At 47.2% G+C, this 15,983-nt stretch overlaps 1 protein-coding gene across 5 annotated transcripts in view; it reads left to right on the top strand.

The window, feature by feature from the left end:
• Positions 1 to 15,983, top strand: part of CYB5A (cytochrome b5 type A) — a 31,831-nt gene that overhangs the window by 422 nt on the left and 15,426 nt on the right. The gene's annotated exons all lie outside the window — the stretch shown is intronic.

The following is a 15,983-nucleotide window of genomic DNA, read 5'->3' on the forward strand; positions in this document are numbered from 1 at the left end:
CTCTGTGTGCGCGCTCCCTGAGTGCACACCTGGGCGCGGACCCCGAGTTTGTACCCCTGAGTCTGCGCGCCCGCGTGTTTGTCCCCGGAGGCTGCACCTCCGTGTGTGAACACCTGGCGGCGACCGGAGGTGCATAGGTGCCGCGGCCAGGAGAGCCAGTTTCGCAGCCCGCGGCGCGCCCTCGTGAGGCGGCCCGGGACCCTGCGCGGGCAGGTGGGAGAGCCCCGCTTTGCACTTGGTGGGGAGCAAAGTCTCACGTGGAGTTGAGGGCGCAACCACGGGAGGATTTTTGAAGGTCCTTTTTATCTTGAGTTTGCACAGGCCAGGTCTTCATCTAGGACCAGGATCGTGCCACTTATTATTCCTGGAGTGGGTTCCTAAAGGGAGCCGGTGCCACTCCACCATCCACGCCCAGTCACCCGCTGTTCACCTAGAAGGCGCCCAGTGATATTTAAGGTATCCAGTGCTGACTTCAGTGAGGCGCAGTCCTGGACTCTTGCGAGCCGCTGGGGCGGGGGCCGGGGGTCGGGGTGCGGGGCGAGTGGCAGTGAGTATGGAGGGAGGGACAGATAAGTGAAAAGAGCCAGTGCGACTTCACGCTTAGGCAGCTTTGGGAGTTGTACAATAGCTGGGTAACTTAGAGGGAAGCAATCCTTTGCCTTGATTCTTTGCTTTGATTATAGTTTTTTGCAATAAATTCTAAGGGTTTTTGTTTGCTACCTCTGGCTGTTTTGTTACTGTGTGTGTGTTGGGGGGAGGGGAGATTCAGTCATAAATTTTTTTTTAAAACAGTTTTTTATTGGAGTATAATTGCTTTGCAATGTTGTGTTAGTCTCTGCTGTACAACCAAGTGAATCAGCTATATGTATACATACATCCCCTCCCTCTTTTTTTTAAATTTAGTTTTTAATTGAAGGATAGTTGCTTTACAGCATTTTGTTGTTTTCTGTCAACATGTAACACTCTCCTTCATTCCCCCAGACAATAAACGGGAATATTTAGTGATGGGAATTCTTTACATAGTTTGTGAGAAAAATGGAGATAGAGGTCTGGTCTGAGGTGGATCACAATTTGTATCAAAAGACATTTGTTTTGCAGAGAATGTTTAATTTTTTTAAAGTTTGAAGTTGTTTATTAGTAACATATTTTACTGTTAAATTGTCACCAGGTGGTGTACCAGAAGATAAAATAGTGTCTTGATGTGGTTAAGAGTGGTTTATTAGCAGAGGGTCAGATCTGTCCTATCCCTTCTGCTGAGCGACAGAGCTTGTTTGCTATTAGACTTTCTTGGAACAATCTTGCATCATAACATCAGGCCTAACTGATACCAGATGTCTACTTACAACTGTTCCTTCTCCATTCCCAGGGTATGTATAATTGTGGGATTTTAAAATCCAGTGTGTACGTACTTTATTGGTATCTATAAAAAAGAATAGTATTTATCAAGTGAAAAAGTGAAAGTGAAGTCACTCAGTCGTCTCCAACTCTTTGCGACCCCATGGACTGTAGCCCGCCAGGCTCCTCCATCTATGGAATTTTCCAGGCAAGAGTACGGGAGTGGGTTGCCATTTCCTTCTCCAGTGAATGTTCCCGACACAGGGATCGAACCCGGGTCTCCCGCACTGCAGGCAGACTCTTTACCATCTGAGCCACCAAGATATTTTATTTAATGATGCATTTACCATTTTTTCTTTTTTGTAGGGTCTGTCGTGTTCATTACTGTCTCGATCACCAGACGTCAGTATCATCCCCACCCCCTCACCACCACCCCAAGACAACCAAAAATGTCTCCAACTCTTGTCAAATGTCCCCTTGGGGATAATAAAGTCACTCCTAGTCGAGAATCACTGCCCTAAGATATATCTTGCATAACTTTTTTTATGGATACATTTCTCAGAAGATAAGAGAAGATTATTAAACTGTACTGTAAACCATTTACTTTCATATTTCATTCTTATGAGGCAAAAAACGAATTGCACAAAGTTTCTAAACAAAACTGGAAGAGATACAAACCAGCTGTTCAGTGGGTGAATTAGCTGACAGCAAATTCTGTTTATTTCTCACTCAGTTTTCAAGACTCTCTTTAAAATGAGCTTGGGGAGAATGTCTCTCAAGAAAAAATGTGATGAATCGCATTTATCACTAATATTTGATAACTAATACTTGTAGCTAGGTAACTCAAAACTGCTGTTTGTAGTGAGATAAATAAAAACAAATTTATAGCGGTTCCTGTATACTAAACTTTTCTTAATTGCTACTTGGTAAAGTGCTCCTTCAGAGCATATTACCTACCTGTAATGCATTTGCGTCAGTTCTAGTGAGGTGGATGAACCTAGAGCCTGTTATACAGAGCAAAGCAAGTCAGAAAGAGAAAAACAAACATTGTATATTAATGCATATATGGAATCTTGAAAAATGGTATTGATGAACCTATTGATCAGTGGTCCAGAATCTGCTTTCTTATCATGGAGACTGTGGCACTTGAGAGGAAAGAGATACCATTTCTATTCTCAAAAGCTTCCGTTTGAGGAAGCAGGAATAACACAGTAAACAATGCAATGGGCAGGGATTTAGCACAGAAAACTGTGCTCTATTAGCCAGAGTCTAGTTCAGTGATGGGGAGTGGACCCACAGCAGCTGTGTGAGGTGTCAGGCTTGGTCTCTGGTGAGTAGGGCCTAATGTCAGCGGTAACAGATGGGCTCCCAGAGCTGGTCTGGGTTGAGGTAAGAACCAGGACAGTGGCTGTGCAGTGGGACCTCTCAGAGGGGTGAAGGCGTGCAGTGAGGAGAGAGGCTCACCAACCCATTCTAGCTGGTCATCAACAGTGCCAACCTTCCCAGAACATTGGATTCTACTTTGGAGGGGCCAGCTGTTCTGTTTGCTGTTATCACTATTTTCCCTTTCTGTGACCATCTCTGATTAATGCCGTGTCATGGTGGGCTGCCATCTACGGGGTCGCACAGAGTCGGACACGACTGAAGCGACTTAGCAGCAGCAGTCTCTGGCTTCCTGCCCCCTAGCCCAGCCATCCTAAGATTCCCCCTGACTTCCTGCATCTTAAACACACATATTCAGAGACCTGCAGGGTGCTCTGCCAGTATTTCACTTCTTCCTAGACTCCTCGTATTCCATCACTTTATTATTCCAGTGCTGTTTAACTCCATCCCTTCATCTGAAACAAAGAGCCTGGAAGGTCTGTTTCTCCCTGCTTGCCCTGCTCCCTTTCTTTCGTCATTTAAAACTCCAGAAATTCATTAAACTTTTGCATGCTAACTAGAGAATATTCTCTGTGTGTGTGTTCAGTTGCTAAGTCTCTCACTCCAACTCTTTTGTAACCCCATGGACTGTAGCCCACCAGGCTCCTCTGTCTATGGAATTGTCCAGGCAAGAGTACTGGAGTGGGTTGCCATTTCCTCCTCCAGGGGATCTTCCCAATTCAGGGATTAAAACTGCATCTCTTACATCTCCTGTGTTGGCAGGCGGATTCTTTACCACTTAGCTCCATCAAAGAATATTTTGCTTTCCCTAATTTACCAAAATATGAAAGAAGTTTGTTTTTTGTTTTTTGCCTTCCTACCTCTACAGTGGACTTGCAGTCTTTATGGGCTAGATCTCCTTGTATATCATAGCTTTATATGCATGTGTGCATTCGAGTTGAGAAAGTATGTACTGCAATGCATGGAAGGGAGTCCTAGTCTGTGCCTGTGCTCTCTGTCCCTTATGTGCCTTATTTAACGTAAAACAGCAGGATGACCATGGTACCAACTTCAGAGGGTTAAGATAAGAATTAAACAAAATAATGCTGGTTAAACAAACAGCATGACACAGTAAATGCAAACCCCTGTACCTGCACAAGTCACAGATGGGCATGGCTTCGGTAGCATCGTATGTAGCTGAGTGTGAATATGAGATTATAGTTGAAGGAGTAAATTTGGCACGTGATGTTGAATTGAAACAAGAGAGTGTTATGAAAATTATACCCTCTGCTCAAGAATACCAGTGAGGCTTCCAAGTTGTGCATTGAGCTCCATCTCCTGAAATAATGGTCTTATAAAGCTGTTTTGTTTTCCAGAGAAGAGGAGACACATGAGAGGGAAGACTGGTTCGCATTTGCTGGCAATCTGACTAGCAGCAGGTGTTTAGTTACTATCTGACACTGGCTACCACATTGTAAGCCTCATCGCCTATGTATTTCGAAAAAGGTGGTTTGTGTTTTTTTCAATTCTGATTTCTAGTTTTTGAATTCATATTTGTGAAGTTGAGTCTTGTCATTTCTGATTGTGTTGTTAGCGAGGTTAATGATTATAGAACTTTGGGGCCAGGGAGAGAAATGATGTGCTTTTCCCTTGCTGCAACTGAGGCAATAGCATTTATCCAGGTCTTACCAGTACTGTGGAATAGGAGAAGAAAGTATGACTTAATAGATGGCAGTAATATTGCTTTCAGTTCAAGTCATTGCATGTTTCATTTGTGAAACAGTCATCTTGAAAAATATTAAGAAGCCTAATACTTAGTGTCAAGTTGCCCCCCTTCCTTTACATGATCAAAATGGAAATGTTTCTACAGAATATTTTCTGGTGAGCTTGGGGCTCTGATGCTCTGTTTCTGCACCTTAGATGTTCTTTCACAGCTTTCTGCCTCACAGAGCTGTCGGCCCCTGAGTCACTTCTGCTTTTGGAGTCTTAGGCAGTGCTCTTTATAGCAGGTTTTGTTTTAGGGACTTACTTTCTGTTGCTTTCCTTGAATATGGCTACCCACTTTGTAGAGACAAATGGTTCCAAGCCTAGGGGGGTGGTCCAGGAAGAGAGTGTGGGTGTGGGTGCTTACAACTCAGTGTCTTTAATTTTGAAAAAAGACCCTACATCTTTACCCTTGGTAGGACTGTCATATTTAGTACTAAAATCCGAAATGCCTTTGCCTTTTTTCAAGGATGTTTGATAATACTCTGAATATTATACTATTAAAAAGCTACAATTGCAAATATGTCTTTGAGTATGAAACAGAAAGGTTATTATTATTCAACATATGTAGTTTAGTAAATAGAACTCGGAAAATGTGAAATCCGTAGGAGGAAAATATAAAGGGAGCCCTGGTGGTAAAGGTAGTGTAGGCATCTTGGTAAATGGGCATCAGAGCCTCGGCTCACATGGTGTTGTGAGCCTGAGGGCAGGGCCTCCTGTATAGTTTGTGCTTGTGTCTGTGGAACTTTCTGGTGCTTTTGAGAAGAGGGCCCAAGAGTGCTTGTGAGGCTACTTTGTTTTGAAACAGTAAAAAAAAAAAAAAACACTTAACATTGTTGACTTCTGGTTTTTGTTTATCTTTAAGGTGGATAGAAGTTCTGACTAAGGGAGAACAGATTACGCCAGCCAGTTTAGATAAGTCAAAGAATAAATAATGCTCATTTCTACTTAGTGCAAATGTCTATTAAAAGTCCTCCAAAGCCACAGAAGACAGCCAGTAAGTACCAGTTAGCATCATGGAGTCAGAACAGCCCCTGTCCCATTAGACATTCATGGGAGGGTATTGCGGGCGGTTGCGGGTGAGGAAAACCAGATCTAGTCCTAGGATTATTTTTGAGGTGACCTCAGGCAAGGCAGGTAAATGCTTTAAATCATTTTCTTCATTCCTCTGTGGGAAGTACCCTGCACCTGCCTGTACTTCAGATTTGTGAATGCTGGAAGAAGAATGTGTGTGAAAACCCTTGTAAAAGTATGTTAATATTTCACTTCAAGTTTTCTTATGAAATAAGTGTCATAATTACTTTTTGTTCTGCGCTGGGACCAATATTTACTTAGTAGAAACACATCTCAGAATTTACAATGATGCGCTCACTTCAGCAGCACATATACAGAAATTGCAGTGTTAGCCAGTAAATAGAAATGGTTCAAAGTACGAATATTCACTAGAAGTATGTTGTTCAGTCACTCAGTTGTGTCCGACTCTTAGGGACACCGTGGACTGCAGCACACCAACCTTCCCTGCTATTCACCATCTCCCAGTTTGCTCAAACTCATGTCCATTGAATCAGTGATGCCATCCAACCATCTCATCCTCTGTCGCCCCCTTTTCCTTGTGCCTTCAGTCTTTCCCAGCATCAGGGTCTTTTCCAGTGAGTCAGCTCTTCACATCAGGTAGCCAAAGTATTGGAGCAAAGTACTGGCCTGAGGTAACACAAGACTAGCTCAGGATTTAAGAAGCAGTGGCTCAAAGCCACAGTTTTAAAGTTGGTTTTCTTGGGAACATTTGCTTCCCTGTGTTTATTTGCGGGCTGCTTGCGTCTTGCACTGAGTCGTGCACGGGGACCAGGACGGTGAGTTGCGGAGGTGGGGCTCAGTTCATGCTAGGCAGGGAGCACGCGGCCTGCGCTAGCGCTGGGAGGACCTGAGAGCTACGCGGTTCAGGGAGCACGCGGCCTGCGCTGACACTGGGAGGACCTGGCAGCTGCGTGGTTCAGGGAGTGGGCGGCTGGCGCTGGGAGGACCTGGGAGCTGCGCGGTTCAGGGGGCACGCGGCCTGCACTGATGCTGGGAGGACCTGGGAGCTGTGCGGTTCAGGGGGCACGCGGCCTGCACTGATGCTGGGAGGACCAGGGAGCTGTGCAGTTCAGGGGGCACGCGGCCTGCGCTGCCGCTGGGAGGACCTGGGAGCTGCGCGGTTCAGGGAGTGGGCGGCCTTGCCAGCCCGAGATGTCAGGTGTCCCTGTGCCTGGTGTGCAGGGCGGCAGCCGGTGGCCCTTCTGTGGTGAAGGCGGTGGCCTGTCAGTGTCAGCCTGCTGCTTCGACGGCCTTGTCTTGCTAACCATGGGCAGGCTGTTCACTGAGCTTCATGCAGCTCTGTCACAAACTGGCCAGGATACCAAACAGATCCAGCCTGCTCTCAGACAGTGTTGGTTCGTGCCAGTCACGTGCCTTCCCCTGGTGGAAGTCCTCAGTGGTTTGACAGTGACAGAGAGGACGCTTCCCGAACGTTGGCTGAGCCTCAGTGTGTGCCTGACAGAACCCCAGGTGCTCTGTGTGTACAGCCCTCCTTCACACGGATACTTTCATCCTCGGAACCATCATGTCAGGTTGGTGGTGGTGGTCGTGGTATTCGCCTTTTTAAAGCAGGTTGGCGGTGGTGGTGGTCGTGGTATTTGCCTTTTTAAAGCAGGTTGGCGGTGGTGGTGGTCGTGGTATTCGCCTTTTTAAAGGATAGAAGAAGGTGGCTTGGAACGTTCAGTAACCTGCTCAAGACATTCCACCATTGATGATCAAGCCAGGGTTTAAATCTGGGACTGGGACTCCAGTGATTTTGCTAATTCTGTGATTAGGGTGTGAGAACTAAGGTAACTAGAACAGCTTTGAAAGAAAACAGCCATCCAGTTGGCACACAGTCTCTGTTATTTGCTTTGAGTTTCCCCCCCACCCCCGGCAAGCGCCATCCCGGGGTTCTCGGTAGGAACCAGGGAGAAAGCGAAGGAAAGTTGTGACAGAATAAAAAGAAAACCTTTGTTAAGTCAAAAGGCAAAAATGTGCTTTTCTCTCCACCCCTGCTGTCGTTTACCTTCTAGAAGGTGGCGAAACCAGCCATTCCAGGTTTCCTCAGGGGAGTGTTTGAGTAGATTCCGGGGGAGTCTTCAAGGATAACTCCTCGTGTTAGGATTTGTTCCTAACATAGGTGACTTCAGGATGATCTTGAGAATCCGTATTATTTCAGTCAGGAAGGAGATTGTTGGGCACGTGTGCAGAGCCTTGTTGTTCTCTAGAGGCCTTCTTAAATAACTGGCCTGGGAGGGCTTGTCCTGCATGGGAATCGGATGCTGTTGCTGCTCTGATAAAGCCCTTCTGCGGGTTCAGTGGACGCCCTGCCCGCCCCTCCGCACCCCCTTGCTGATTTTGGTCCTGTCCTCTGCGCTGCGGTGGCGCCGTGTTTCCTTGACCGCCAGCTTTCTCCCAGCTCACAGGTGTCTCCTGGGGGCCTCGGGCCCGCCTCGCCCTCCTTCCTTCACACGGTTTCCCGTCTTCATCTTGTGACTCTAGTTGTTAGACTGTCTTCCCCTTCGGAGCACGTGTCCTGCAACCCTGGTAGCTCAGACGGTGAAGAATCTGCGTGCAATGCGGGAGACCCGGGTTCAATCCCTGGTCAGGAAGATCCCCTGGAGAAGGGACTGGCCGCCTACTCCAGTATTCTCGCCTGCAGAATCCCATGGACAGAGGAACCTGGCAAGCTACAGTCCATACGGTTGCAAAGAATCAGACACGACTGAGTGACTAACACTTTCACACTTTCATTTTCATCACATTGGTTGTTGCTTTATGAGTTTTCAGTTCAGGTAATTATTAGGTTATTATATGAAAGGATGTAATTTCTGGAAGGACATAAAGAGCTTCATTTTCTGGAAACAGACTGTCGTTTCTCTTCCTGGTGCATGTAGAATAAAGTGCCGCCCCTCTCCTGATGCAGGAACCTCAGCTGTTGCATTACCGCCACCTCGCCCTCCAGGCCTTTCTGTGTCCCTAAGAAGCGGGGCTTGTTTCTGCCCAAAAGCTTTGCGCAGCTTCCCTCTTTCATCACGCACTTCAGGTCACCGCCCAGTGTCTCTTCCTGGCAGGGGGATTTATTTCCTGCCTTGTCCTGCAGTGTCGGAGAGTCCGGGGCTCTGTGATTGCCACTTTCCCTCGGCTGACTCAGCCAGGGTCACGACTTCAGCTGTGCTGACAGCTCCTGGACTTCTCCCCCCAGGTTACAGAGACCTCCCTCCCTCCTGCACTCTGGATTCTTGCATCTGAAACCCACTTCACGTCTCCACTCAGCTCTCTGACACGCTTCTCAGACCCAGTGTGTCCAAGACCGAGCTGACCTTCCCTCTCACGGCGTGCCCCACTGCCACCTTCCCCGTCTCCGTGATGACAGGTCCGTCTGTTTGCTCAGGGCAGAAACCCTGCGTCCTGGCTGATCCTTCTCTCTCTCTCTCACACCTGCACTGTATCCCCCAGAACATTCTGTGGGCTCAGCTTTTATCATGAAGCCAGAATCTGACTGTTCTTTCTCCTCTACACTGTCTCCCTGCCCTGAGCACCATCACCTCCTGTTTGGTGGCCTTCGCCCCTGACTTTTACTGTCTTATAGTCGAGTGGTGTTTAAAGATGTCAGATCATGTCAATTTCCTGTTTAAACATCTTTGGGGGCTAATTACAGCACTCAGTTTAAGACTTTGGATATAGCTGCAATAATCAAGAAAGTGTAGTGAACAAATTGAACGAATAATTAAAAGTTGATAAGTATAAACAATGTCAGACAATAGATACAGAATGGCTGTTGGGCTGGCATCTTTACTTGTAAAGCCCGAAACTGGAAACAGCTCACATGTTCCTCACTGGGTCTCTGATTAGACTGGTAGATTGTGGAGGGAATACCCCAATCTGGAAATAGCTCACATGTTCCTCGGTGGGTTCCTGGTTAGACTAGTTGATGCATGGAGGGAATACCACTCAGCAATAAAAAGGGAACAAAGCAGCCAGTGGCTCAGTGCTATAGAATCCACCTGCTGCTGCAGGAGATGCAAGAAATGTGGGTTCGATCCCTGGGTTGGGGTGATCCCCTGGAGAAGGAAATGGCAACCCACTCCAGGATTCTTGCCTGGGAAATCCCATGCACAGAGGAGCCTGGCGGGCTATAGTCAATGGAGTTGCGAAGAGTCAGACACGACTGAGTGAAAAAACCATAACCACCAAGGCATCTACAAGGCCCTGCGTCACTTGGCACCCAGTTGCACCTGGTTCTATCTCTGGTATCTCATCCTCTCTGGCTGCTGGCGCATCCTGCGTCACACACACTGATGACCTTGCTCTTCTGTGAACTTGTCAGGAACCCTCCCCCCATATGGAAGGTTATCCCCCAGATCACAGCAGGCTCACTCCTTCACCGGTTCCACGAGGCCTCTCCTGACCCCCGTTTCCCCCCGGCCATCTCCCCAGCCCCCTGCCTTCCTGACCCCAGCCCCATGCTCTGATTTCTCTCTTCCCTATCACCTTCTAACATGTTGTATAATTTATCTATCATGTTTGTGGCTTATCTGTCTCCCTCCACTGGAATGTATACTCCGTGAGTGTAGGAGTTTCTTTCTGCTTTATTCCCTGGTTATATCCTAGCAACTGGAACAATGCTGGCACATAGAGAAGGCTCAATAAATATTTATTGAATGAATAAGTACAAGTTTATAAGTGTGAAATATTAGAAAATCAATGCAGAATGGCTGTTGTTCTAGCTTGAATAATTTCCTGACAGCCTGTTTTATTTCTCTCTTACCTCTAGTTGCCTGTTGTAGCCATTTTTTTTTTTTTTTTTAACACAAGCTGTAAAAGGAAAGACAGGCCTGACGACTTGGTGTTCAGGAGGACTGGTTCCGGCCTCAGGCCCCCTCTCTGTCCGCCTTGGGTGTCAGCTGTTGCCTGCCGCGTCCTCTCATCTCCTGGCCATTCCAAGTCCAGGTAGATCCCAGAGGAGACACAGGACCAGCCTCTACTAGAGCATGACCCATGCACCGCTGGGCTCTCAGCCTCGGTGGCTTTGCTTGTTCTTACGAGGGACGTTGGGTTGACTCAGCTCACGCCGCGTGTGGTGTGCGTTCCAGCTCGTCTCCGGGTCTCCGGGTCCCCTGCTCTTGTCGCTCAGAGGCAGACATGCCCCTGCCCCGGCCTCTACTCCAAGGTCATGACCTCTCCTCCAAGGTCATGACCTCTCCATCAGGGACTTAACGTTCCCTTCAGGGGCCAAAGGAGTTGCTATGTCTGCAGTGAACTTGCTTATTTTACCTCCTGAGACATGTTTAGTGATGGTAGAATTAAAAATAGCGGTCCAGGCACACAGACTAAATGCCAGGTTACCTCTGATTCATGGTAAATTTGGAGCCACACATTTACTGTCTCAACGCTAAAAGTAACAAGGAATGATTTTGCTTTCTTTTCGTTTTCTCAAGGAGAGAAACTAATAGCGATATATTAGCAGCTCACAGCTGCATTGCTTATCTCTTCTCATCCTGCTGACCTTTGAGAATCCTTTCCTGCAGAAAGTGTTCTTTGTCCTTAGGATGTGTTGTTTCTGTGAACTCTTGTCATTGGTTCTGTGGCTCAGTAGGATCAAGTCAGTTAATTATTCCGCAGAAATCTCTTGAAGATGAAGGGCAGTATGGAAAGAAGGGGTCTTTTGGGGTTTGGGGTGAGCTGCTGGACTTGAGTTTCCAGGGTCCAGGTGCTGTGTGAGGTCTGTGCAAGGCTCTTTCTGGCAATATTGAATGGCGTGCTGAAGAAAGGGAACTAAGCTGATATTATTGGAACACCTGTGACACACCAGGCATTCTACTAGTTATGTCATTTAATCTCTGAAGTTTAGGTGGGAGAGGTATTTCATAATGGAGAAAAGGCAGCTCAGGAAGAGCTGGTACTTTCCTGGGTAGCTCTGCCAAGACATGGCGGGGCTGGACCTTGAATCCAGCTTCCTCTGATTCCAGCCTCCTCTGCTTCCAGCCCAGGCGTCCTTCCATAACACGTACTGCCTGCCTGGGCTTAAGGGCCGAGACAGCTGAAGACCAAACCACAGCCAAAGTGCCGGGGCTTGTGGACCAACAGAGGACTGTGGGAGGGTCTGACTTAACGTTTTGACGAGTGACTTGGGAAAGTGTTACTTATAAAGTGATTGGGAGGTGACGTGCTTGAGTTCCTTTCTAATTGCCTCCACCACCACCACCCCCCATCCAATAACAGAAACAAATGAGAAGGTAGTCACACAGGGTGTCTTTATTCACACAGGATCCAGTTATTACAGTACCTGCAGTTCCTCCAAGTGCCGTATGTCTCTCCCTGGGCCTTTGTGTTCTCCGTTTTCTTGGCATGGACCATCCCCTCAATTTCCCCTCCCGAACCACCAGAGAGCCTCCCACTGCAGCGTCCGGGCGGCGCCCAGGGCCCGCTCCTCGCCGGAGCGCCCCCTCCACGTGTCCTGGTTCGGCCCCTGGTGCTCATGGTGTCTGGCTCTCCCTTGTGTGCGCGTCACTGCAGGGTGACTCCCCGAGGGCAGGGGCCGTGACTTACCCACCTTCGAAACAACAGAACCTGGCATGGCGCTTGGCGGATGTTTGCGTGAGCCGGCGGGTCTCATAAGCCAGCGGGTGAATGCAAAGATGGGTTTGTTTTACATTTCATCTCTCATCTTCAGAGTGAAATGAGGAGAATTACTCCTTGGAAAGAAAGCTATGACCAACCTAGACAGCATATTAAAAAGCAGAGACATTACTTTGCCAACAAAGGTCTGTCTAGGCAAAGCTATGGTTTTTCCAGTGGTCATGTATGGATGTGAGAGTTGGACTGTGAAGAAAGCTGAGCACTGAAGAATTGATGCTTTTAACTGTGGTGTTGGAGAAGACTCTTGAGAGTCCCTTGGACTGCAAGGAGTTCCAACCAGTCCATCCTAAAGGAGATCAGTCCTGAATATTCATTGGAAGGACTGATGTTGAAGCTGAAACTCCAATACTTTGGCCACCTGATGGGAAGAACTGACTCATTTGAAAAGCCCCTGATGCTTGGAAAGATTGAAGGCGGGAGGAGAAGGGGAGGACAGAGGATGAGATGGTTGGATGGCATCACTGACTCGATGGACATGAGTTTGAGCAAGCTCCAGGAGTTGGTGATGGACAGGGAGGCCTGCCATGCTGCAGTCCATGGGGTCGCAAAGGGTAAGACGTGACTGAGCGGCTGAACTGAACTGATCTGAACTCAAATGATGCTTGTGAGCCTCTGGCCCCAGGGCTTTGAGGGCCCGGTGAGAAGGTGCACAGAGGGCCCGGGGCAGTGAGGACCAGAGGGCCGGTTCCCTCCTCAGTCCCCAGGGAGCAGAGCCGCACAGAAGTCTGAGGGTCCCACCAGCTTCAAGGCCATCACCCTCTGCCTTCTCAGAAAAACAGTGTCTAGAAATGATAGGGAACATTCGGCTATCTGGTTATTTTTTTTTCTAAATCTTATATAAGTTGATTGGACTTCAAGATTGTTTTCATTTTTGGCTTAACTATTGAAGGTAATCTCTTTAAATAATTTTTTTTTTTTGCCTAGTCATTGTTTATAGACGGTCTGTTTGTGCCACCTTTCCTGACAGTGTTAAGTGTTTGGATTGAAAGGTCCTGTTTAAAACTCCAGAAGTGGTGGACTTTGGATCCACATGACATTACATTTATAGGGAAAGGGTTTTGCTGCTGTTATGTTTGTTTGTGCTCAGTTAGGCAAGTCCTCAAAGGGAAAGCCTTTGACCCGACAGGTACTGCAGTGTGAGTCTACATACCCTGTGGGGCTTTTTTCACTAGGGAAACCTCGCAGCCTGACAGAGCCCTGAGATAGAAGCAGGTCTGTCTTTGTAATCTTCCTTAGCTGGTGAGGCCAAGGAAAGTGGATTCCCTGATGGCTCAGTGGGTAAAGAACCCACCTGCCAATGCAGGAGACACAGGAGATGTGGGTTCGTTGCCTGAGTCAGGAAGGAAGGAAATGGTTACCCACTCCAGTATTCTTGCCTGGGAAATCCCATGGACAGAGGAGCCTGATGGGCTACAGTGGGCTACAGCCTGTGGGCAAAGCACACACAACTGATCACACACTCGGGATAAGCCATGGAGTTCCGCAGCTTTAAACGGGCCACATGTCTTCTTGGTGAGATTCTTGGAACTTTGGTTGTGAATGAAGCTGGTCGTGTAGTTTCTGTCAGTGTGGAGTTAACCCTGATGGCCTTGCTATCTCTCCTAAAAGAAGCGGTCCCATGAACACGTGAGCTCCAGCTGCACTGAGCACTTTTTTCAGATCAAAACAAGTTCTTCCCAGTGGAAGTATTTGGAAAGAGGCAGGGTGCATGGGATCATGGCTAGTCTGGCTCTGTAAGTGCAGGGTGACATGCTTGTCAGCAGGTTTTAGTGTGTGGATTTTCCACAGCGGGTAACTCAGTGGTGTTTGCCTGAGAACACTGGTGTGGCATTGTTAATTAAACGTGAAGTGAGACTCTAAAGTAGCACAACATTGTAAATCAACTATATTTCAGTTTTTAAAAAAATGAAGTGAGAATCTGAGCTTGTTTCTGTTAGCATTGTGCAAAAAACTATGCTGCTGCTGCTGCTAAGTCGCTTCAGTCGTGTCCGACTCTGTGCGACCCCATGGACTATAGCCTACCAGGCTCCTCCATCCATGGGATTTTCCAGGCAAGAGTGCTGGAGTAGGGTGCCGTTGCCTTCTCCAGCAAAAAACTATAAATAAGGCTTAATTCATCATGGATATTTGGAGCCCAGTGAAGAAAAGTTTACCGAGTTCGTAGTATTTTCTTCCTTTTTGAGTTCATTCTTTAGACATCAAGGGCTGTCCCTTTTAGATCATTGAGTACCATACAGACTCTGCAGGGTCATTAATTCAGGTGACCAGGTAATGGGGAAGGGTGACCTCTCCTCTCCGTTGGTCGTCTGTCGTGTTAACGATTGAGGGTTCCTTTGTCACCTGTCCTCCAACTGGAATGAGCTGTCGTATCCTTGGTATTCATTTAACACTTTTCTTTTCTGCCTTATTTGCATTCCTCTCATTTTTGTATATTTGGAAAACCCTTGACTTTGATACATCCTCAAATTCAAAAGTACAGTTACAACTATATTGTTAGATAAAGTGTAACTGAAAAGCCTAAGAGACCACGTCTGACCTTTAGTGATTATAAATGGAAGGTTAAAGCCATAAAACGTTTGTTAAATTAATACAAACCAAAGTTCTCTATGAGATGCCTGTTTTCATTGCACTATCATCATACAGACAAGAACTTCCTACTCTCACCCTGTAATGCCCAAGGTTGGTAAAATGGTCAAACAGGTCATACGTGATCCTGAAACTTGGCACAGAGAAGAAGAGTGGTTTGGTCCGCGGTCATCTTCAGCTTTTGTCGTGGCCTCTCCTTGAACGAGTCTGTTGACAAAAGCTTTCTCTTCCAAGACAGTTTGGTTTGTGTTGAACTCCTCCTCTATCCAGTGACCCTTAACTATGGGGCTCCCCACTTTGAAACCAGGCTCTGCCATGGCTGTGGGCTTCCCTCATGCCATTGCTTCTTTTATCATCACCATGCAAAGGAGCACGCTTCTTGACATACAGAGCTCATCTTTACTCTCTCTCATACACACACACGATGAATAAGTGCTCGTGTCTTTCACTGCAAATGAAATCCTTTTCAGTTTTCACCTAGGTTGTCCCTGTCTCTTGAAAAATATTTGCATTGTCCACAGCTACACTTTCTGATATGGTAGCTAATAGACAAAAAGTGGCTACTTAAGTTTGCGTTTAGTTGCTCTTTGGCTCAGTCTTGTCTGACTCTTTGTGACCCGATGAACTGTAGCCAACCAGGCACCTCTGCCCATGGGGTTCTCCAGGCAAGAGTACTGGAGTGGGTTGCCATGCCCCCTCCAGGGGATCTTCCTAACCCAGGGATCAAACCCTGGTCTCCCACATTGCAGGCAGATTGTTTACCCTCTGAGCCACCAGAAAAGCCCTGGTTGGTTTAGTCACTAATTCATGTCTAACTCTTGTGACCCCATGGACTGTAGTCTGCCAGGCTCCTCTGTCCATGGGATTTTCCAGGCAAGAATACTGGAGGGGCTTGCCATTTCCTTCTCTAGGAGATCTTCCCGACTCAGGAATCGAACCTGGGTCTCCCGCATTGCAGGCAGATTCTTTACTGACTGAGCTATGAGGGAAGTCCCAAGAGAAGCCCTACTTAAGTTTAAATTAATTAAATACAATTTATGTTGTTTTTCAGCTCTATTTCAAGTGTTCAGTAGGAACTTGTGAGTAGTGGCTACCATAGGGACAGTTTAGACATAGAATATTTACATCGCTGCAAAAAGTTCTAGGACAGCGCAGACTGGAGCACTCACTGAAGCAGCCGTTGTGAAGAGCTGCATTTTTGTTGTCTTGTTTCCATACAGCTATGACATTGGGTGGAA

This window comes from Giraffa tippelskirchi, chromosome 14, assembly GCF_054371585.1.
Source record: "Giraffa tippelskirchi isolate mGirTip1 chromosome 14, T2T-mGirTip1v1.2.pri, whole genome shotgun sequence".
NCBI classification, from domain to species: Eukaryota; Metazoa; Chordata; class Mammalia; order Artiodactyla; family Giraffidae; genus Giraffa; species Giraffa tippelskirchi.